The sequence below is a fragment of the Panthera pardus genome, unplaced genomic scaffold (genome assembly GCF_024362965.1).
Source record: "Panthera pardus isolate Hobbes unplaced genomic scaffold, ASM2436296v1 HiC_scaffold_25, whole genome shotgun sequence".
NCBI lineage: Eukaryota > Metazoa > Chordata > Mammalia > Carnivora > Felidae > Panthera > Panthera pardus.
In genome coordinates, this window is record NW_026526821.1 from 54581495 (window position 1) to 54605912 (window position 24418).

The following is a 24418-nucleotide window of genomic DNA, read 5'->3' on the forward strand; positions in this document are numbered from 1 at the left end:
ATGCCTTGAGGAGGACACATTCTTCGAATAAAAGGCACAGAGAGCCTTTATTATGTCCCGGTCAGAGCATAGATGGGGACAGGTTAGGTCAGATAAAGGGCAGATGGGTGTTTTCTATCACCCCTATTACATAAGCTTTCTTATTTTCAGATTCCTCTTTCTCTTTGTGCATATTTTACTTTCTTTTGTGTGGCTGTGGTTGTTTTCTCCTCTCTCTCTTCTTGACTCACCTTCGCCCTGACAGGGGCACTCAGGGACTCTATTGGCGTTCTACATCATATTGTTCGTATCGGTATTGAAAAAAAAGCCACTGACCCCCACACAGGTTTTTCCAAATACTGGGGAGACCCCAAGGAATTCTGTAATCCTAAAATCAAGTCGGGTCCATTAATGCAGAAACACAAAAAGCTCTTTTCTGATTTTCAGAAACTTGGGTTTCAAACGAAATTAATGTTCCTGTGATAAAAGTAACACAAGATCATCGCCAGCAATTTAGAGATGACGTGTAAGCCAAAGAAGAAAACGACATCAGCCGTAATCCCATCATCCAGCCATAGCCACATTGTCACATTAGGTGCACGTTCCTTCCAGAGTATGCGTGTGGAGCAACTTTTTGCACACACACCCAACAACCTTCCCTTAAAGTGACCTGCATTTTTTACTACCAGTATGTCATAATATTGTTGCTATGCTATTAAGTACTCTTCTATGACATTTCTAAAGGTTGCAGGGTTCCCCTTATAGCTATACTATTCCTCATTTAACCTTAAGTCTCTGTTGTTAGTCATTTTGGCTCTTTCCAACTTTCCCCAGTTATTCAAAGAGCTGCAAGAAATGTCCCTGCAGCTGTATCTCCATCCACATCCACGATTCTTTCCTCGGGATAAATTCCCAGACGTGGAGCCGCTGCGGTGGTAACACAGACGGCGGTTGGCAAATAGCCGACCCCGGCTGTCCTTCTCCCCACCCCTCACCATGGATGAAACGCCTTGTGGAAATAAGAAATTCAGGGGTGACTCAGGAACTGTTGCATCCCCAATCTGTCTTCTTTCTCCTCTTCTAGCCTATGGTTCTAAAAATCTCTATAATAACTCTATAAAGAAAGGGATTGGCAGCCCGAGCATCCCTCCCAACCATGCATGAGCAGGGAGGCTGGGGAGAGAGGGCTTCTGTAAATGCACTCCTCTTCTAGCTTCCCACATGCCCAGTGTTAAGCCGATCCCTTGGTCTTCCTAGAATCTCTTTCACCCAAACGAATGCCCCTGAAGCCAGGGGAGATGGTCAGTGTGCTCCTTCCAAGAGGCAGTGATAAAAATCCACTCCACCCTACAGAGGCACGGTGTGGTCTGGGGGAAGTTTTCTTCCCCTTCTGTGCCTCCAGGCGAGCCCCCTAATCTGAGGGGTTCCCAGCAATGGAGCCTCGGGCAGCCTGCCCAGAGGCTCTGCCGGTTGTCAGACAAAGTGAGATCCCTTCCCAGCCCTGTGGCTTCCCCCTTCCACTGCTCTTTGAATTGCTGGAACATATGCGGGGCCTGGGATGTCCTTGAGGCGGGCAGGCCAAATGGGGAGCCAGCAGCCCCTTCCCATCTGGGGGCTGAGGCTCCTTTAATTTGGATACCTTAAAAGGCTTTCGGGAGCAAGGGGTTGGGTTCTTATCTCCTGAGCTCTGGACAGTGCCTTATTTATAGCCCTGCTGACAAGAGGCGGCACCTGGCCAGCAGCTGCATACACGGTTGGGGCAATCCAACAGAGTCGTTGGCCCTGTGCTGCCGTGGTCCCCGTTGGTCAGGCTGGAGGGCAGAAGACAGGACAGGTAAGTTTCCTCCTCTCCCTTGCCACCCTTCCTTTCCCGTGTCTGCACAGGCTTAGATGCCAGCCGTGCAGCCTTTGTGCCCTTGGAGGGAGCTCTCCGGCACTGCGGACTTGCGGACCCCAAGCACAGACCCAGGTGGCACCGGCAGCTGGCTCCCACCAGCAGCCAGCTCCTGCTGTGGGGAGAGAACAGAACCTGCCCTCCCCAGATCTACAGCAGGTGCCTCCGGGAATATAAAGAACTTGGAGAGAACCCTTTGTTCATCTTCCCCTCTCTGAGTGCGAATCAGGAATTACACTGAGTTTGGAACACCAGAAAGCTTTTTCTTAAGAGGAAAAAAAAAAAAGAAAACAATTATAAGATAAACACTGGAGGGGGAAAACCACAGTGCCCTGGAGCTTTTTCTCCCTGACAGAATTTTCGGATGGCCTGGGGTGAGGATGCAAATTATTGACGAGTCTGATTACCCTTGGAAAGTATGTTTATGCAAGGTGACTTATTATGGCTGATGGCTCAGAAGTCCAGATAGTTGTTGTGTGCTTAAAGGAACCACATTAATATTTTACTAATTTCTAGAGCAGGATATGAGCAAATGCGCAGGACTGAGTAATGCTGGGCCGGTTGCACAATGATGTTAATACTGATGGAATGACATATTATGACGATAGGCATCATACATACAAATGTCCTAGAGTCATAATTTTTGCAAGGCACCGTATCAGGGCCAATCTAAAAAAAATATATTGTCAGACCAGTTTTTTTTTTTTTAAAGACTTCGAGGTCCAAAGACAGTATTAACACTTGGTTATTGGCTGATGTTGTCGTATCACGTACTTGCTCTGTATAGGTCTCTTGTTGTTTTATTTGTTTCTTGAGAAATGTTATTTGAATTTTTTACTGCTAAGTTTATAACAAGGTGTGTTGTAAGAAAACCGATTACATTTTGAGATCTAGCTAATCTGACAAGAGTTTTTGTTTTTAATGACGTAGCCAACTAATCAACCAACTCAGACGATTACATTTGGGGTGCTTTTTTCCAATATTGAGAAAATATTTCTAGGATGCCTGGGTTGGTTAGGCGTCTGACTCTTGATCTCAGCTAAGGACATGATCTCACAGTTTGTGGGACCAAGCCCTGAGTCAGGCTCCATGCTGACAGCATAGAGCCTGCTTGGGATTTCCTCATTCTCTCTCTCTCTCTCTCTCTCTCTCTCTCTCTCTTTGTCTCTCTCTCTCTCAATAAATAAATTTTTTTAAAAAATTTAATTAAAAAAAAAAAAGAAAATATTTCAATATATAACTTCCATGAAGAGTTGCTCAGTTTCCCCTAAACATATTCCTCAATCTTGCCTGCCTTTGAACACATTTTGCACTATTAAATTTCATCATCCCATTGAATGCTTCCAGAATTCTCCATTGGTTCCAGATCCCTGAGGCTAGGCCACGTCATATTCTCTCTGTAATCTGGTAAGCCCTTAACACAGGGACCTACAAACTATCTACTGGTGTCTAAAGGGTTTCATATTTAAAATAGGTGGCCAAGAAACTGAGTTTAAATCGTCTTCTCCCCACTGTCAAAAAAACAAAATTCAACTGAGTAAATTGTAAAGATCATATTGTTTTATTCAACGATTCATGAACTGGGCAGTATCCCATCCTGCAGGTAAAAAGGAGCTCTGAGGAGTTATGCAAAATGGAAGGCTTCTATAGACAGAAGGGAGCAGGAACAAGGAAGTTACGCGTGGCGGGGGGGGGGGGGGGGGGGGGGCGGGAAATAGACTGGTTATTGCAAGGCTACTTTGGTTTAGGGAATGGCAGGCATCAATCCAGCAGATGACCTAACTATTGCTGCTTAAGGGATTCCTGATCGACTGGTCTACAATTCCATTTTTGGAAGGGGCCGGTATTGTAACTAATTTTAAGTCTCAGTTTGGTGACGTGGAGTTTAGCATAAGTGACTCCATTTGGGGCCTGTTGTTTTGTTTTTAACAACACTAAACAAAGAGGTGAAGAGATTATATTCACAGTGTTTATGTTTTCTTTTGTTTTTTCTTACTGTGCACATGCTCACCCTTGAAAATACCAGCAGAGAGAAGAAAATGAAAACTTATGTGTAGTCTTAGCACATTCATTTTTATCTTAATAATTTCTTGATTCTAAGAGGTCCTTGATTTTAAGACCAGCCATTAATTTAATACTAGCTTTACAAAAGAGGGGAAAAAAAATTCTCACTATGTTATCCAGTTTGATATATTTAAAATGGATCTGAAAACAAATTACACAGGGAAATATAAATTATAATTAACAAATATATATATATGATCAGATTATTTGCTAATCTACCTTTTGTTCAATTTATGATCGATGTCCTTTTACCATGTATTCAAACTTTAATTCTTTGAAAATTGGTGATCTTTACATGATGTTGTGACTTCTTTCATTTAGCCAGAATATTAACATACCCATAATAGCTGGGAATAATAATGATGGGTAGTAAAAAAAAACATAAACTGAGCTTTAGATAAGCAATTTTTATCAGAATATAACTAATTTTAAAGTATAATCTGGAGGCACCTAGGTGGCTCAGTTGGTTAAGTGCTGACTTCGGTTCAGGCCCTGATCTTGTGGTTCGTGAGTTTGAGCCCCGCTTTGGGCTCGGTGCTGACAGCTCAGAGCCTGGAACCTGCTTCAGATTCTGTGTCTCCCTCTCTCTCTGCCTCTTTGCCCCTCACATTCTGTTTCTCTCTATCTCTCAAAAATAAATAAACATTAAAAAAAATTTTAAGGGGCGCCTGGGTGGCTCAGTCAGTTAAGCAGCTGACTTCGGCTCAAGTCATGATGTCGCGGTCCGTGAGTTCGAGCCCCACGTCGGGCTCTGTGCTGACAGCTCAGAGCCTGGAGCCTGTTTCAGATTCTGTGTCTCCCTCTCTCTCTGACCCTCCCCCGTTCATGCTCTGTCTCTCTCTGTCTCAAAAATAAATAAACGTTAAAAAAAATTAAAAAAAATTTTTAATAAGGAAGATATGTATAATTAGATTTTAAGGGGAAAGTGCAAGAATTTCATTTTGGTTTTTAGGAAGTGAGCCTTCTTTCCCTGCCTGGGAGTGCCTAGTCAGCATGAAGCTGGTAAGGGTATCTGAAGAGGCAGGAGGAACTGACTATTTTCATGTTAAGTAAAAGCCACCAGAGTGCTTTCTGTCTGGGCTCAGTCTTGTCTGATAAATCTAGACTAATTGCAAAATGTCAGCCCATGGTTTAGCATGAGCACAAAAACACACAAAATATGTGATGTTGATTATTCTACTTCTCTCTAATTCATTTCCCTCAGAGTGAGACAAAATGGATAATACAAAGGCACAAAGAGCAATGTGACAAAATGTATATAATAATGAAAATGATCAACAGTGCAACTGCTCAAGAGTAGAGTATGCCCGGGGCGCCTGGGTGGCTCAGTCTATTAAGCATATTAGTCCTGGTTTTTAGATAAGGAAACTGACTTAGAACAGTGCTATCCACTGCAGAAGGTGCAACCAAGTTTAAACTGGTCTGGCTTCAAGGTTGGTAGTCTGGTTGGCATTTGAATCACAAAAGAACAATCTTAAGGTCATATGCAATGAATAGTGTGGTTTGAAAGGCATATGCACTAGCTGAAATGGTGGGCAATATTCCTGCAGGAAGGACATATGCAGTAAAGTTTATACCGACAGAGGTATGGGGCCTAGAGGAAGTAAGGAATTATAAAAGGCAGAGACAGGTGGGGAAGAATGTGAACAGTATGGAGATGGAAATAAATGGGATTTGCCCACAGAGTGAAGGGTGGTCCTACAGGTAAAAGATGAGCGAAATGTGTGTGTGTTTGGCAGAGAGAGGTAGTTTAGGGACAATGGTTTAGGGACAATCCTTGCTCTTTCTTCTCTCTGAACCCTTCTAAAAACCAAAACCTAAAGACTTCTAAAAATGAAGAGGTATCCTGGCTCCCCAAAGTCAAAAAGTTCCTCTCTGTAAAGAATCTGAACTGGGACCAATTTGAATTCCAAACTTAAAACAGAATGAAGCTCTGGGTTAGACAGTAGCTGACTGGGGGTGAGTGTTTGTCTTGCGGTCACTGTTGTGAGAGCCACCGTGTGTGACTCACACACACACACACACACACACACAGACGCACGCACACACCCACATGCTCGTGTGATCCGCACAGCAGCTCTGTGAGGAGCCCTCCTGGCTTCCCAGTGTGTAGATGAGGACAGCCAGGGGCTGAGAAGTAAGGTGCTCAGAGCCAGTAGGTGGGGAAGCTGGGAGTTGAACCCAGGCAGTACGGGGGCCAGGGCTGACAGGAATCCGACCAGAGATTGCTGGAAAAGTCTCCATGATGGAGAAAGAAACTCGCCTTAAAAATGAGTGAGGGCTTTCCACTTACCCTTTATTTTTCTTTTTTACATTCTTCCTTCATTTTCAGCACCTTCTCAAGAGCATGGGAAGAGTGTTACTCTTCTTAGCCATACTCCTGAAAGCTAGCACAGTGCCTTGTACACAGCAGTTGCCTAAAAAATATTTGCTGGACTAAATTGTGTTTAATTCAGGGGTAAGAAGTGTTAAGATGCGTAGGAAGGAGCCAGAAGTTTTCTTTGTTGGCTAGTACGTTTCCCTTCTGTAACACTGGCTTGGAAGAGAGGTTTGATATTTCTTTTCCATCCTTGATACACAGCACAAAGACATAATTAATGATCATAATAATAATGCCTCTTTAGATGGAATTTAAAGTGAGTGTTTAAGTGTGTGGTGTGATGTATGTGTATGTGTAAGTGTCGGGGGGGGGAGCTGTTGAAGGAAGGGAACGAGGATTGGAGATGCTGTATAAATTCTAGACATGAAGTTCCTTCGTCAAAATCTCTCCAACTTTGTTCAGAATCAATTAATTTATCAGGAAACAACAACAATTTTGCTCTCTTTAAACATAATTTAGTAAGCAAAAAAGCAAGTGAGAAAGAACAGTCTCTTTATTTCACAACCCCGCCTCTAACTACACAGAATGATGAACCAAAGATTATGCCCTTCCGGTCCCTACGTCAACGAGACTTTCCCATCAGTTAGGTGCCGAGAAAACAGAATAACGTGTACGCAATGCAAAGAAAGCCAAGCGGTTTCGAAAGTGCCCAGACTCCTTTGAGGCACCCCTCTGTCTACTCCTGCAAATTGAAAATGCAAAGATCCAATGAGCAGCTGCAAATGTGTTGTCGCTGGAATTAACCAGCATGGGCAATCATCCAAGTGAGGGGAGAAATATTCACGACCCAATGCCATGTCTAACATACTCTCAGACAGCAGCAAGAATGGCAGACTGAGGATCTTCTAATTAAAATAGAATTCTCACTAAGTCAGAAGGTTTGGAAACTCACAGTGACATGTTCAACAATCACTGAAATAATGAAATTTGGACAGAATTGATAAATCCTTCGGCTTCATTATTAAGAATCTGCAGTAGCCAATCCTCGGGTCTGGCTGTGAATTCGCTCTGGCAGGATCCTGGAACCCCACCTGGGGCTGTTTCTACTTTTATACACAACACTTCACCGGTTCATGGGAAGCCTCTTCCAACCTCTGCCAGCCTCAGGCAGGAACAGCTAAGGCAGCCCCAGAGGCCAACATGAGCTCACCTGAACCACAAGTCTCTTTTCAAAATTTGTTAGCTTTTTTTTTAATTTTTTTTTTATATTTTACTTATTTTTGACGAGAGAGACAGAGCACAGAGAGACAGGGGGAGGGGCAGAGAGAGAAGCAGACACAGAATCCAAAGCAGGCTCCAGGCTCCAAGCTGTCAGCACAGAGCCTGACTCGGGGCTCAAACTCACAGACTGCCAGATCGTGACCTGAGCGGAAGTCGGGCGCTTAACCAACTGAGCCACCCAGGTGCCCCTCAAAATTTGTTATCTTAATTGCAACTTAAATCAGACTGTGTCTCTCGCCTGCTCATAAACCCTCCAGTGGCTTCCCAAATCAAAATAAAATCCTAATGCTATGTAACCTACAGAGCATGACATGATCCAGCTGACCTCACCTCCTCCCTATTCCCCTCCGTCAAGGATGCTCCAGTCACACTGCCTTTCCCCAACTGTGCCAGATAGTTACCCTGCCCCCAGACCTTTGCACTTGCTGGTGCCACCGATCGATCAGGCTCTGATTTACGCGCCACCCCTGAACATACCATCTGAAATTACACTCTGTCACTCTCCAGCTCCCTGCCCTGATTTACTTCTTACCCCAATTTCTTTCTTTTTTTTTTTCAAAGCTCTTATCATCTCACACATGTATACACCCACAAAGGGACACGTGTATTGCCGTCTGTCTCTCCCGTAATAATATGTAAGCTCCAATTAAAGCAGAGAGTCTTGGTTGTGTTCCCTGAGGTATCCCCATCACCTGCAACCGTAAATGGGGCACAGTAGGTGCTACATAAGTGTGTTGTTGAAAGGTGGAGGCTCAAATGACCCATTTTCGTATATTTCATTTGCACTAAAAACTCCCGGTACACCTGCGTTTTGTGAAGGGAGGAAAACAGCGCTGAAGAGTGCTCGGATTTTAGCTCTGACACTTACAAGGTGCTCAGGAAAGGTTTCAACTTCCCAGAACCCCACTTCGTAAAATGGGGATGATGGCTCCTGTCTTCACAACAGCCATGTGGTGCAGGCGCTGTTATCATCCCAGTGTGCAGGTGAAGAAACAGACAGAAATCCGAGGAGGTACCTTGGCTGAGCAGACGTAGCTGCCGTATGTGTTTCTTATTGCTGCCGTGACAAATTACCCTACGTTTATTGTCTGAAAGCAACACAAATTGAGGCTCTCACAGTTCTGGAGGTCAGGAGTCTGACAGGGTCTCCGCGGGCTAAAATCAGGGTTTCTGCAGGGCTGGGCTCCTTCTGGAGGCTCTGGAGAATCCGTGCCTGTGCCTCTTCTGGCTTCTAGAGGCTGCCTGCCTTCTTTGCCTTGTGGCCCTTTTCTCCACCTTCAAAGCCAAAAATGTAACATCTTCAGTCTCTCTTGATTCTGACTCTCCTGCTTCCTCTTCCCCTTGTAAGGACCCTTATGATTACATGGGACCCAGTTGGATAATCCAGGATAATCTCTTCATCTCAAAACCTTTTGCACAATCGCATCTGCAAAATCCCTTCATAAATTCTGGACACGAGGACGTGGATGGCTTTGAGAAGCCATTATTCTGCCTACCAGTTGTGAAGAGAAAGACCTGGGATTTGAGTCTTAGCCAATTTCTTGACCACTACACTGCTGTATTACACAGCAAGCCCTTTGGTGTTTAGTAACTCTTTTTTCCTTTGCCATAACGAAGGGAAAACGGAAAGCTTGGATCCCAGAGTTGAGCTTTGTATATGACAGTAAACAGAAAGTGTTGCCCCTTTCCACCCTGCTCCCCTGTAATAGGGGATGCCAAACACGGTTAACTCCAACAGACATTTTATCTTAAAGATAACCAGTCTTGCCTCATCCTCAAACATAACTACTGACTCTCAAGAAACCACAGACATTTGATAAAAGTGGTTGCCAAGAGGAAATGAAAGCCTTGCTTGGAGACAGTCCAAGCTCCCCCACGGGGGTGAGGGGTCCGGGCAGTCCAGGGTGGGCTGGAGCCAGGATGCCCCTTGGAAAGGCAGCAAACCAGGAAGAACCCATTGACACCCCAGAGGTTCTGGGACAAGCTGGGGCAATCTAGCTCAGGGTGCTCTGGTGAGGCACACACAGCCCAGGGATTCAGGTGACCTGGGACAGGGAGGTGGCCCAGGTCTCAACCACAAGGACCTTGGGAAAGTCAACAAGCTGTGGAGCAGTCTGATGCACCAGGAACAAAGGGACTGGGCCAGTGAGACCATGTGTCAGCCACACGAGGTGGTGGCAGGCCTCCACATGGGGCTGGTGGCCATGATGGTTTCAATTTCCCAGGGTCTGGACAGAGCCCTCCTCCACCAGGGAGTAGGAAATAAGGCAGAAGCCTTATGTGGACGCAGGAGAAGTGGGATTGCAGTGGGAGAGCAGAAGCTGGGAAGGGACTGCAGTTCGGGGAAGATGGGGTGGCCACGGCTCGGCAAGCCCTTGACTCCCAAATCTGTGGCAGTTGAACTACATCCCGACCTCGCCTCGAGTGGCACAGGGCTGTCCCTAAATATACACATATTCCCCCCTTCCACTTGAAGACGGCTCAGGAGCTGTCACAGTGAAAAGGGCTCAGTGCCTCCAGGTAGGCAGAGCTGGGGCAAAGACTGCAGGAGGTTTCTGTCTCCATGACTACCATGACCTTGAATTTTAGAAGCGGGTACCTATTTGCATTATTCCAACACTTGCCTTAAAGTATTCACAGGTTAGAAAGCAAGGGTGAATAAACACATGGTCTATATGTTTTTGTCACCAAGCAATAATAATAATATAGTTCGTGTGCTATAGACGTACTTCCTTAATTATCCATGTTAGTGTGACCATAGAATTTATGGTGCAAACTGGGGCACTCCAAAAGGGAAAGAGAGCGCTTTTAATAGGTAAGCCAGGTCAACAGGTGTAACTGGCAGATACAGTCCCTGAGCCCCAGGCTTCATTCATATGCAGCAAGGTCCCCCTGCGGTGTGGGGTTCCTTTGCTGGAAACTTAACGACGGTGTAGAGGGGTTATTTGATGCTCATAAGTTTCCTGAAACCACAGACATTTTTATTACTTTCACCAGGAAGATAAGAAACCCAGAAGAAGGATTTCGTTTAAGATGCTAGGATACAGGCCACCAAGTTAGAATCACGTGTGTGTCTTTCTCCAGGAGATGATTGACGTTTGAGAGTTGCAGACCCCAACTCACAGCTTGATTTCCCTTTAGGACATTTTCCTAAATCGGGTGCTTTTCCTCTCCTCTGTCATTCCACAAGGTCATGTGGGAACCATGAGTTCACAAGAAACTCTCCCTTGCCTGCACCTGCCCTCAATGGAGTTGTTCAAACAAAGGGACCGTTTCATAATTTCACCGTGAGCCATAACATTTATGTACCGGATTGAGACCTGCATATTTCTAAAAATAACATAATGTTGACCAGACTTTTTTAAAAAAGAATAAAAAGGAACAGAATGCATCTTGCATCGTAAGGAGAAGAATTATTTCGTGACAGTGTTTTCTCAGGGCGGCGCGTGGGGTTAGGTGATGTGGTTGTGACTTTAAAAATGCACTTCCTAGGGCGGGTTGCTGTCAAAGTGTTGGAGATTCACTGCTGTAACCGAATTTGCAGATTTCCTTTCTCCTTTCTCCTGGACCCTAACAGTGGCGGGGGCACCTTGCTTCCTCATACACGCTTCTTCCCTCTGCAGATGGCTACTTGATCCTTGAGGCTAGAACCAGTGAAATGGTTTCCTCCCTGATCATTGGTACAAATGGGAGTTTTGTGAAAAAAAAAAAAAAAAAAAAAAAAAAATGACAACAGAAGCCAGTGTCTTCACCAAAGAGTGGAAGGGACATGTGAGTAGAAATCTCTGAGAAGCTTAAAAAAAACAACAACAACGTGGCTAGTGGTCAGGAAGTCTACACTTCTGGAGCATCTGTTACCTGAGCCCTCTCTGTGTCTAAGTGTGCAAGCGCAGATTGATTGTGCAGTGTGTTCTAACTCACCTCCTTTTTTTTTTTTTAATGTTTATTTATTACTGAGAGACAGACAGAGAGAGAGAGAGAGAGGCAGAGCATGAGCATGGGAGAGACAGAGAGAGAGAGAGAGAGAGAGAGAGAGAGAGAGGCAGAGCATGAGCATGGGAGGGGCAGAGACAGGAGACACAGACTCAGAAGCAGGCTCCACGCTCCGAGATGTCAGCACAGAGACCGACATGGGGCTCGAACTCACAGACCGCGAGATCATGACCTGAGCCGAAGTGGGACGCTCAACCGACTGAGCCACCCAGGCACCCCCTAATTCGCCTCCCTTCTGTACCACAGAAAATGTAAAACAAATCACAGCCTGAGGCCCTGGCCCCTTCTGCGTTGTTTCAGGGTCTCTGCAGCAAGCGCTGGGCTTCCAGCCGATCCCTGCAATTTGGCAGAAGGGATGGGGGTAGGTGGTTAAGCGGTTACCCCCACATCAAAGGCTGCTTTTCATGACTGCTGGCTAGGGAAAGGGGGACGCGGGGATGTTGGGGGAGAGAAGAAGGGAGCCACCCTAGGGAGGATGTCTGGAAGGAGAGATAAAGCAAACTGCAAAGGTATTTTAACAGACATGCTGTTTCCATTCTTTACCATGTGTTTTTCATTGTTTTCGGTTACTTTTGACTTGAATTATGGAACGCTGTCTCTTGGTTAAGGTAACGTAGATGCAATTGCTTTTGTACATCCCAAATGAATGGTGATCATTTCGGGTGGGGCTGGGGATGATGGTAAGTGGCCAAGACAGAAAGCATGTTGCCTTTCAGAAAGCTGGAAATGTTTTCTCTTTTCTCTTCCTTATGGGAGTCAAGAACAGTCTGTTGCCAAGAGCTCGGAGCACTTTGACAAATGCAGATAGGAAAACCTTGCGTCCACTAGGAAAAGGCAGCCCCAAGGATAAAAAGGTGTGGCCATGGGGCGCCTGGGTGGCTCAGTCATTGAGCGAACAACTTCAGCTCAGGTCATAATCTTGCGGTTCGTGAGTTCGAGCCCCGCGTCGGGCTCTGTGTGGACAACTCAGAGCCTGGAGCCTGCTTCGGATTCTGTGTCTCCCTCTCTCTCTGCCCCTCCCCCCACTCATGCTCTGTCTCTCTCTGTCTCAGAAATAAATAAACATTAAAAAAAATTTTTTTTAAAGGTGTGACCATTACACTGCCAACGAGGGAGCAGACACCTTTCCACCAGAGGGGGCAGGGTGTCAGATAAACAGCCTTCCAGCTACAGAAACGGGGTGGAGGCATTTGAGGTCTGAAGCGAGTACTTCCTCTCTTTGTACCACAATCTCTTCTCCTCTAAAATGCAGATAATTATATTTGTACAAGGCTACTAGGTCATTAGGTTGTCAAAGATAAGTCACAGGGGCACCTGGGTGGCTCAGTCGGTTAAGCGTCCGACTTCGGCTCAGGTCATGATCTCACAGTCCGTGAGTTCGAGCCCCGCGTCGGGCTCTGGGCTGATGGCTCAGAGCCTGGATCCTGCTTCCGATTCTGTGTCTCCCTCTCTCTCTGCCCCTCCCCCGTTCATGCTCTGTCTCTCTCTGTCTCAAAAATAAATAAACATTAAAAAAAAAAAAAAGATAAGTCACATCTGGCAGGACAAAAAAAAAAAAAATTGGCAGAAAATTTATTTTAAGAGTCCTGATGTTTTTAAGTGGCTTATGGTTCAGTCTGTCGCTTCATGTCTCATCTAGAGTTACAATGTGGTAATGAAAAAAAAAAGTAAATCAAACATGAGGAAACTATAAATTAAAACACACACACACACACACACACACACACACACAAACAAACCATGCTTGTCCTTGTAGGTGACTCATTGTTCCCGTGACAGTTTTACTTCCTCCGTAGCTTTATCTTATCTGAGAAGCACCCACCATCCATCTCCTCTGGGCCCTGGGCAATCCCCGTGCACAGGTCCATACCTGACACCCATCCCCAAACTCATCTGGCCACCAGCTTGGGAAAGCCAGGAATCAGGGATAGTGCACAAAACTCCTGTTCTCCTCCTCAAGGACACAAGCATCTGAAAAATCCAAAGTAAGAAGGCAACCAAGTCACAAGTAGGAGCATAATGACACGAAAGGAAGCCAAAACAGCTATTTCTTATTATCGCCTTTCCTTTTCGATCCTCATCGCGGCCTGGATCGCTGCTGGGCTGGCCCGGGGTTCGAGGACCTGCATGCGTACTAGGAAAGACAGCCCTTCACTGCCTCTCTGCACGGGGGCAGGTCCTCTGGCCGACCCTCACTCAACTACAGGACTCCTGGAGAGGCGGAGGGCCGAGGGGAACAAGAAGATTGAGTACTGAACTCTGGTCCAAATATAAAAATAGTGTGGTGAGGAAATAGAAATGTATTTTCCATTCAATCAAAGAAACAAATCTGGAAAATTGGATCCTAGCACGTTGAGTCCCTGATGGCAGGGACTGCGATTTATGAGGCCAGCACAGAGCCGTGCTTCCCAGTGGTAGATACGCCTTGATTTAACAGTGCCATATCCGTGGAACGAGGACCGGATTCATCTTGCTGCTCAGAAGCATTCGCTTTCCGTGAACTCGCTGAGAACACTCTCGTCTGACACCTAGCATCCAGTGACCAGGCTTGCGGGCTGCTGGCCTCCTCCTCCTTAAGCCCTGGCCGATAACCTCAAGGAGAGCGAAACACCGCCATGAAGCCCCAGATCACAAGCACCGAATCAAATTTATGAGGACTCTGTCCCAGGCACTCCACGTGAAGCTGGCCATTGTTCCAAGCTGGTAACAAGCTAGCAGCTCTGGGGCAGGGACTACATTCACTTTATTCCCACCTGAGAGCCTTGTTCATCAATAGAGCCCAGACCGCATGCAGTGTAACCAGAATCCACAGCCCTCCCGTGGGTCTGACCTACACATAACACAGGGCCACCGGGCCACTGGGCCACCGCGGGCTCTGCACAACTTCAAGGGCCCCATTCCTGGATGTGGATAGAACTCCTGCAGCTGAGTGTCTTGGCATCTCTGGGAGACATATGCATTTTCCCTTTTCTCCCAAACCTTGCCGCCTAGCTCTTCCTTGGCCATCCCCCTTTCTACCCAAGTCCCTCCGATTCTCCTTCTTGCCACTATTAGTGGTGAACAATTTGCTCCTTTTATTAGTAGAGGTGTCATCAGTTGAATTGTGTACCTCCAGAATCCCTGTGTCAAAGTCCTAACTCGCTGTACCTTAGAATGCGACCTTGTTTGGGAATACGTTTGTTGCAAGTATGATTAGATAAGTTGGCAGGGTGGGGGGGGGGGAGGTGCTTATCGAATATGACTGGTGTCCTTATAAAAAAAGAAAAAAGGACACACTGGGACACACAAACACACACAGAGAATGCCATGTGAGCACAAAGGCAGAAATTAAGGCGATGTGCCCACAAACCAAGGAAGGCCAAAGCTTGCCAGCAAAGCATCAGAAGTCAGGTGGAGGCAAGGGACAGATCCTCCCTCAGAGCTCTCAGAAAGGCCCTACCCTGCCAGGGCTTTGATCCTGGACTCCCAGCCTCTAGAACTGTGAGACACTAAGCTTGTGTGGTTTATGCCCCCCATTCCCTGACACGTGACATTTTGTTCCAATAATCCTAGCAAAGTAATTCAGGGGAATCGGTGGCATCTCTCTCAGAAGACAAGACATGCTCTTCTGGAACCTGACCCAGGGCTATGTGTATAAATACACTTCATAGAGAGATGAGTCCTTATGTTTTCATTTATTTTATTTTTTTATTTTTGAGAGAGAGTGTGCGCACACACGTAGGGGAGAGGGGCAGAGAGAATCTGAAGCAGGCTCTGCGCTCTGCACAGAGCCCGACACGGAGCTCCATCCCACGACCCTGGGATCATGAGCTGAGACAAAATCAAGAGTCAGACACTCAACCGAATGAGTCACCCAGGCGCCCCTTGTTTATTTTATTTTATTTTATTTTATTTTATTTTATTTTATTTTATTTTATTTTGTTTTATTTTGTTTTATTTTATTTTTGTTTTGAGAGAGGAGTCCTCAAACAAGACACAGCACACTGCTCAGCAGCACAACCTCAGCCACGGTTATACTCATAAATGTGGCAAGTGCAGAGCTGACACGGCTCCCTGTACCATCCCACCCAAAATGAACACATAATGGTATCTAGTTTTATGGGCCCAATTTTCTCGATACTTGCCAACTCGGACCTACCTGATCTTCTGATCACAGTGCTCTCTTGGTTCTTGTTGGTGTTGTTTAACCCATGGGTCTCTATGGTTTATTTTCAGTTGGAAGAAAATGAGTGGTTTCTGTCGGGGGGCGGGGGGTGTATCCCTATGGTCCAGGAAGCTCACTCTGGTGCTCAGCTGTCGGGCTATCACAGCATCACACTAGAAGGCCAAGGATTCAGGAAGGTCAGCTCATTCAGCCCAGCACTGTCTCCATGAACGTTGCGCAGCCTTCCATGGCCATTTGCAGAGTCGCAACTAAGAACAGATGAGAGACACGAGCTACACATGCTGCCTATAAATCTCCACCATCCACTTGGATGATTGAAATTATGCCACCCCCACCTCTATTACAAAACATAATAACTGCCCAACATACAGTGGCTTAGTTCGGTGGTTCTCAATGTGTGGTTCCTGCTCCCTGCATCCCTTTCAAAGGGTTTGCAAAAACAAACAAACAACAAAAAGGGTTTGCAGAGTCAAAACTATTTTCTTCACACTTGTTCACTGTGTGGACTTTTGGGCACAAAAACAGAGGGACTCTTGTCCCTTAGCAGGAATCAAGATGGCGGCTCCTGCCAAACTTTATCTCTACCCTGGTAGGGTCTCCAGCTGCATCCGAGACTTAAACTGACATAAAAAGATTAACAGGAGAGAAGCACACAGATTCTTACATGTATGTGGGAGCCTCCACAGGACAATGAAGACCCACAGGGGTGCGGGGCATGTGTTTCTATGCCAGGTTGTACAAAGAGAGGCAATTGTGGCAAAGTAACAGAATAGATGGGGAACTTGAAGAAATATAAGAGGTATTTTAACAAGGTCTCTTCGAATAGATTTTTTTCTGCCTCAGCTCCCCATCTGGTGATGAGAATGGTTTTTTCCCTCCCGGCACAGGGAGGACATCTTTCACATGGGAGTACATCTCTTGCTTTCAGGAAGAAAACAGTGGAGACCATTCTTCTTGCACCTGCTGTTTTTCAAGTGCTTTTAGCTTAAAATAATCCTTATGCCCAAGTGGGATATTTTGAGTGGCCTATTCTGCCACCCTTCAGACATTCTAATCACAAAAGGTGACACCCTTATTCTCACCTCTAAATCTACCTATTTTGGCCAATGGTGACAAAGCACCGCATATTGAATGCTGGTTCCATGCATATGTTTTATCCACAGGACAACATCCCAAACTTGCAAGGTATTTTCCCCTCCTGGGGTCGAAACTGAGTCTTTTACACATGAGAAGATGCTCAACATCACTAAGTATCAGGGAAATGAAAAACAAAACCACAAGATATCACCTCACACCTATGAGAATGGCTATGATCAAAAAGATAAGAAGTGTTGGTGAGGATGTGGAGAAAAGGGAACCCACATGCACTGTTGGTGGGAATGCAAACTGGTGTGGCCACTATGGGAAACAGTAGGAAGTTTCCTCAAAAAATTAAAAATAAAACTTCCATATGATCCAGCAATTCTACTTCTGGGTATTTATCCAAAGCAAACAAAAACACTAGTTGGAAAACATATATGCACACCCATGCTTACTGCAGGATTATTTATAGTAGCCAAGACATGGAAATAACCTAATTGTCCACTGACGTATGAATGGATAAAACAAATACGGTATATATATACAGTGGAATATTACTCAGCCATGTAAAAGAAGGAAATCTTGCCATTTGCAACATGGATGGACATTGAGCGCATTATACTAAGTGAAATAAGTCAGGTGGAGAAAGACAAATACCTTATGATCTCTCTTATATATACATATATATATACATATGTATACATATATACGTATATATGCATATGTATACATATATACATATATATATACATGTCTATACAGATTGCTGGTTGTCAGAGGGTGGGGGTTGGAGAATAGGAGAAATAGGTGAATTGTTTGGATTTATTTAATTTAAATGAATAGAATAAAAAATCATTGTGCCTTTGTTTTTACGTACAACAAATATATGCCAGTATAACCTTAGGGACAAGGTATGTAATATGACATTCCTTCAACTACTGTTGTATCACAGAAAATTATAAGCAACAGGTTACTGAGTAATTAAAAAGCTATACAGTAAGCAGCATTTAGCTTAGCTGCTAACTGCTAGAGTAGCTCCAGGGAGACATGGTATTCTTCTCTTCTTTAAAAAGAGAGTGGAAATTTTCTAAGAAGAGTGGAAAGTTTCCTTCTTCTGACAGGGAAAGAAAAATCGGATTTTATGCTTCTTGATCTTGGAAAATTTCTGCCCATTTTTGTCAAAGGGTGAAGCAGGAGGGAGCACACAGAGAGAAAGGGAACAGTGGAGAGGCTTTGCCTTTGCACTTTTGAGAGTTTATTTCTTTTGCTAGTTGAGAAGGAGAGACTCTAAGGAGACACAGTGGGTGTTCAGAAACTGGTAACGGCCAAATGGCTTGCTCAGGAGGCAGTATGAGGGAAGCGAAACGATCCAGCAGGACCTGGGTCAAACACTCTCTTGATCTGAATGCTGCCCACACCATTAACTCGGATCTGGGGCACATTAGTTAGCCTTTGTGCCTCAGTTTTCTCATCTGTGAAACCCCTCTATGTTGTTTCCTTTAGTCTCATCAGACTTCTTAGACTGACATCTCCACATCCTCAATCGCCATTGACTCAACCTGACTCAACTTGGCTTTGCTGTCACTTCACTGAAATGGATGTCAAAAGTCAACCAACAGCCTCCATATTGCCTCGTCCAGGGAACTCCCAGCAGCCCCTAGTTTATTCAACACTACTGGCACTATTCCTAGAAATACTTTAGTGGTCAGCCTAACCACTGTCTCCCTGGACCCCCCACCCCACCTTTCTCAGTCTTTGTGGACTTCCTCCCTGCCTGTCCCTTAAACCTTAGAGGTTGTGGGAACTTGATCTTTGACCCACTCCCCACAATCCACCATCCTTCTTGGGAGACTTATTCTATTGTGTTTGTTTATTTGTTTGTTTGTTTTAAATTACCATTTGGTTTATGGCCCTTACATCCATCTCTCCAGTTCTAACCTTCCCCCTTGAATCTCAGGTTCAGACAGGTTTGAAAAAGCTTTTTGTATGGCCATCCCCAAAGTGCTTCAGTCTCAGTAGGTCAAAAGTGAATTCATCAAACTCATCTTTCTATTTTCCTGATGATGGTGGTAGCTTACAGTTACCCAAGTCAGAAGGTTGAAATTGTCTTAGACTCATCCTCAGTATCCAATGATCTATGCCAATTTCTACTGATTTGACATCTTTAAAAAATTCTTGAAACTCATACTCTTTCCCCACTCCTACTACTACCTCCCTGCCTTCTTTTCACAGTACCAGCACAGCAACCTGCTGTCCTGGGTTGGCTTTCCCAGCAGTAGGGTCTGGGAGGAAGTGGGGAAATGGGATAGGGAAGGGGAAGAAGGTACAGAAGGACATGGTTTCAGGTCAAGTGCCAGCTTCAGCCTGATCCCACATAGATGCTCTTGGGTATAGACCATGCCTTGGGTTTGACACGGCCTGAGGAAGGGAGGTGGGCTTTCACATTCCTATGCCAGTCAGTTTTTGCGAAGGACACCCCGGGAGGAGTAACGGAGCCTCAGTAGCCCAAAGGCAATAAAAAGGACCCACAAGAACCCAACGGGATCTAGGCAGAATGCTGACAATATCTCCTTACACCTCCTAAATGAGCCCTTGGTAGATTTCTATACTTTAGCCACATTTATCTACCAAAGTCAAAGAACTGGCCAGGTCAGCCTACTACTTAAACCCTTTCAAAGACTTCTAATCTCTCAGGAGCACTCTGTGAAAACTGGTTTTCTTCCCCATCTTAATAGGTATCAGAACTAGACAGGGGGAGGGAGTCTGTGTTAAAATACAGCATGGTCTCCTGAAGATTCACGCTGCACACCAACTCATGAAAGGCTCTGAAAAGTCCTGCAGTAAAGAAACCTGTTCACTAGTTCAGCCAAGGAATTATTAGCCCAATCTGACCTTAACCTGAGCGCTTGCTTGTGTGTGTCTTGTGGGAGGCACTTCCTACACACCACTGTCTGCAGACCTGGGTGGGAAGTGCTGACCTGTAGGACAAAGTTCCTCAGCATAGCACATGAGGCTCTCCGTGGGCTGGCCTCACCTCCTCTCAGCCTCATCCCTGGCTCTAGTAATGCTGAACTGTGCACCAAGCCTTGACACAGACCTTGTCACGTCACAGGGTCCTCTGTGTCCCATTCGTGCTGTGCAGCTGAGTTGCCGTCACAGCTCAGGTCTGTTGACATCCATTCTAGGAAGCCTTCCTGAGACCCTGCACCAGTCGGGGTCCTCCAGAGAAACCGAACCAGATTATGGAGACTGAGAAGTCCCAAGATCTGCAGGGTGAGTAGGCAAGCTAAACACTTAGGGGAGCCAATGTTTCAGTTTGAGTCCCAAAGCAGAAAACAACAACAACAACAACAACAACAACAACAACAACAAAACACAAAAACAAAAACAAAACCCTGATGTCCCAGCTTGAAGGTAATAGGGCAGAAAATATTCTCTCTTACTCTGCAGGAGTCAGTCTCTCTGTTCTGTGGACCATTAGGGATGGCAATCTGCCTTAGTCGGTCTACTGAATCACGTGTCAATCTCATCCAAAAACACCCACATAAAAATACCCAAACTGATGTTTGATCACCTAACTCTCTGGGTAACCCCTGTGACCCAGTCAACCTGACACATAAAGTTAACCATCACGGATGTAAGTGTATTTCTTGCGTTCCCGTCACTTTTTTCTACATCATGTTTTTACCATCTCAACCATTTTTTAAACGTTTATTTATTTATTTTGAGAGAGAAACAGAGGGGGGGAGGGGAGTGGCAAAGAGAGAGGGAGAGAGAGAGAATGCCAAGCAAGCTCCATGCCATCAGCACAGAGCCCAACAAGGGGCTCAATCTCCAGAACCAGGAGATCATGACCTAAGCCAAAATCAAGAGGCAGATGCTTAACCAACTGAGCCACCCAAGTGCCCCTCATCTTAACCATTTTTAAGTGTCCAATTCAGTAGTGTTAAGTGTATTCACACTGTTGTGCCACAGACCTCCAGAACATGTTCCTCTTGTAAAACTGAAACCCTGTACCCATTAAACGATAACTGCCCATTCCTTCTTCCACCTGCTCCCAGCCCTGGCACCAACCATTCTATCTTTTTTTTCTGTATGGATTCAAAGACTCTAGGAACCTCATGTAAGTGAAATTATTCACTTGTCTTTTGCAACTCGCTTCTTTCATATAGCTTAATGCCCTCAAGGTTCATCCGCGTTGTAGCATGTGACCCAATTTCCTTTCCTTTTAAGGCTGAGTAATATCCCAGTGTGTGCATTTTGCTTATCTCTTCATCCGTTGGTGGACACATGAGTGGCTTCCACGTTGCGACTGTTGTGAGCAGTGCTGCGGTAGACATGCGCGTGCAAACATTTCTTCGTGACTCTGCTTTCAATTCTTTGGGATACATACCCAGAACAGTTTTCATATCTTAAATCAGACCAGATCTTATCGGAATTTCGTCTTTACCCAGCTGGCTCCCTCCCTTCCGGTCACACTGGACTTTAAGCTTTGGAAGGGAGGGGCTGAGTTTGATTCGTGCTGGCAGCATGGTGAGGGTGAATTACTTAGCAAATAGCAATTTCCTGTCCAGTAGTTTCCTTGTGCCCACCGTCTTCAATGCGATTGCCACGAGGAGGGTATTGTGAGCTTTCAATGTCAGAACAGTCCCACATTCCAGGATCATTCACAAATTCTCCATTTCAAAGATTAGGAATCTGGGTGAGCAGGGGAAAAGGATTCTCACTAAAACCAAGAGTAAGGGACAAGGGCTATCATGATGTGCTTGAAAAGAATTGAGGAAAAAAATGTTGCGTGTTACATTTTGTTTTCTTTAAAAGTTGCTCTGAATGAGACATCATTGATCTTTGGTAATACTCTTTCTATAGTTATAATTTGCTTTTATTTCTGAAAGTTACATCTTAAGACTAACTCAAAGGTAATACTAGGAAGTTACGCTGATGACCTTTAATTTTGTTCTACAGTTTAGGATACAAAGGGTGTCAGTCTGCCTTAGTTTTTGGATCAGTTTTATGACTGAAATGAGAATGAATGAATCTGAACATCTAAAGTGATGAAGGCGGGGGTGCCTGGCTGGTTCTGTTGGTAGAGCATGGGACTCTTGATCTCAGGGTTGAGTTTGAGCCCCACATAGGGCACAGAGCTCACTGAAAAAAAAAATAAACAAATAAAGTGATTATGGCAGTGTGCACACATGTGCTGCTCACGGGGCCCATTGTGTAGTTCTTCATGGACGTTCATATTCCTCATCTCCTGCTTTTAAATTCCATGAGGATTTCATAAATGAGCCATGGGTTCAGGGCCAAAATGGCAGACATTTTGTGAACGATGAGACGGAATTTGGAAACCTTAGAATAAAAATCCTCTTTGTATGGATCCCACAACATCTTACCTGAGGTTGGCTTAATATGCAGTGTGCCCATTCCCAAAAGAACTCAGCATGCTTCTATCACGTAACGTTTTCGAATGCTCGAAGCTGTGACCACTGCCTTCTGCATTCAGCTTCACAGCGCTGTAAGCTTCTATCCCAAAGAATTACTCACCTCACTGCTCCTCTCCTGAGCACTTCAGCATTTCCTTCTCCCTGAGTGGATCCCTTGGCTGCCAGCATAACAGAAACACAAGCTGACACAAGAAAACGTACATACCATAAACTTCCCTCTGCTTACCTGTGCCAAGAAATCCTTCTGGTCTGAGTAAGGCAATCCAACGTGTGGTTTTCGACACCAACATCATCTAGCAGTGTGATATATGACATGTTTCCCAGAGATGAGCAGTTAGAAGAGACTTGAAAAGGCATTGCCCTAATAAATCTGCTGGTGGGCAGCTTACCAACATTTGGAGCACTAACTATTGAAGGACTAGGCCCTACAGTGATGCCCACTTCGGCTGTGTGGCCCCACGTCTGTTTGGGGTTATTTCCCTCATCGGGGCACGGGCTCTGTTATTGTCAGGATGATTGATGAAAGGAGAATGACTCCAGGCTTCTAGAAAGTGGAGGAGTTGCCTGGGTTTAAAACTCAGGTCTCTGTGTAGCTCAAGCTGCTTCCATTTGGGAGACGAACCTCTTACACTGCCCTCCTGCTTCCCGGTGTCCTGACCTTGGTGCGAACACCATCTTTGGTGCTCTGCTTCCCAAAGCACGCACCCTGCTCCCAGCTCTGCCGGGGGGCGCATGGTAATTGCAGTGTCCCCACCCCAGCCTGGTGACCAGGCCAGGGATCCTGGTATTCCTCATCCTCTGGAATGTCCTTTCATTCCAGTTAACTTGGCCTCAAGCCTTTGTGGTAGGAACAAGGCAGGAGTCGGCTTGTCCTCCTGGCAGAGACACTCCTACGGAGCTACAGCTTTGTTACCTGCTCCCGTGGAAAAGTGCAGTCACATGCTTTTCCAGCCTGATTCCCCAGGCAGCTCCAGCCCCACCCCCCCTGCCCCGGAGTGTCCACACTGGACGAGAGGCAGCTCCAGGCTGAATCTGATATTACCCCTCTGCCTCTTCTCTCTAGGACCAAGAACCTCGATAGGCATTGAAACAAGAACATCATCATTTACTACTGCATCGTAAATAGGACTTGCTATAGTAGCAAGACCAAAGGATAACTTCTGTTAGTCCTACACACAGCTATTTTAACAACTCCCGAACAAAATGTACCATTTACCGTGACCTAGGGGGTTGACCTAAGAAGCTGGTAAATGCCCTCTGCCCCTCCCTGATTTGCTCCCTTGCAGGGCTTATAACGTCATGGCCTCCCTTGGAATGGCCGAAACTAAGTGTGAAGCTGTGTTGTGGAGAGAGTTTGGGGGTAACTGCTGCCTCTTCCTCTGAAACCATTCCCAAATTCCGGGGATCGGCAGGTGAACAGTAGCCTGTACCTTTTCTGTCCACGTGAATTAACTAGCCATGTGCGGGCTTCTTGTGTATTTCCCAGGTGGAAGCCTGCTTTCACTTGCTTTTACCCTCTCTTCCTCTCTCCTTCCCTCACTTCTCTGTTGTCTCACCCACGGTGTCTTTTTGTTCTCATTTGGACCAGTCTACCCAGCAGGCCTCCGCGGCCCCTTCTCCGTGTCCCAAAGCTCGGTTGCAGAGACATTCTTGGCCTTTGAGTCACAGCCCCCTCTCAGCTCTCCAGGCCACCACCTCCGGCCACCACCTCCGGCTGTGTCCTTGGCCCGTAGGGAGGCTCCCCACACTCCTGGTGACTACTGCCGGCTCTCCTGGCCTCCCCTGAACCAGTGCTCTGCTACCTGCCCCCCACCCCCCGCCGTACCATGTGGGATACAGAGCCCCCTAAAACCACCCCTCCTCCTAGAGTCCGAGACAGAAAAGAGAAGAAATGAATCTTCCAAGACTCTGCCTCTGATCTACACCCACCTCACTTTCTTACACACACACAAAAATGCCACCGTATCAGCAACCAAAAAAAAAAGAAAAAGAAAGAAAGAAAAGAAAACATGTGTTGAAACAGTGATGATGAATGATGGCTCCTCTAAACTCTGCATTCCAGAATCAGGGATGTCAAGTTTACACTCATTGTCTACTAGACCTGATTAGTTCTGCTCGAGCAAGGAGCCGCTGTCCTCCCTCTGCTCGTGCATGCCCTTTGCAAGTGAGCAAGAGAGACCCATCCAAAGTAAATGAGC

The 24418-nt window shown here is 45.7% G+C and overlaps 1 protein-coding gene across 2 annotated transcripts in view; it reads left to right on the forward strand.

Moving 5' to 3' along the window:
• The first annotated feature begins 1690 nt into the window (after window positions 1-1690).
• The window catches only part of FHL2 (four and a half LIM domains 2), a 66199-nt gene continuing 43471 nt past the window's right edge, over window positions 1691-24418 (forward strand). Inside the window, exon 1 of one of the 2 annotated variants that reach the window (XM_019428491.2) lies at window positions 1691-1813. The gene's annotated coding sequence lies outside the window, so the exon portion shown is untranslated. The remainder of the gene's footprint in view (window positions 1814-24418) is intronic. The other variant, XM_019428489.2, reaches the window with a different exon arrangement.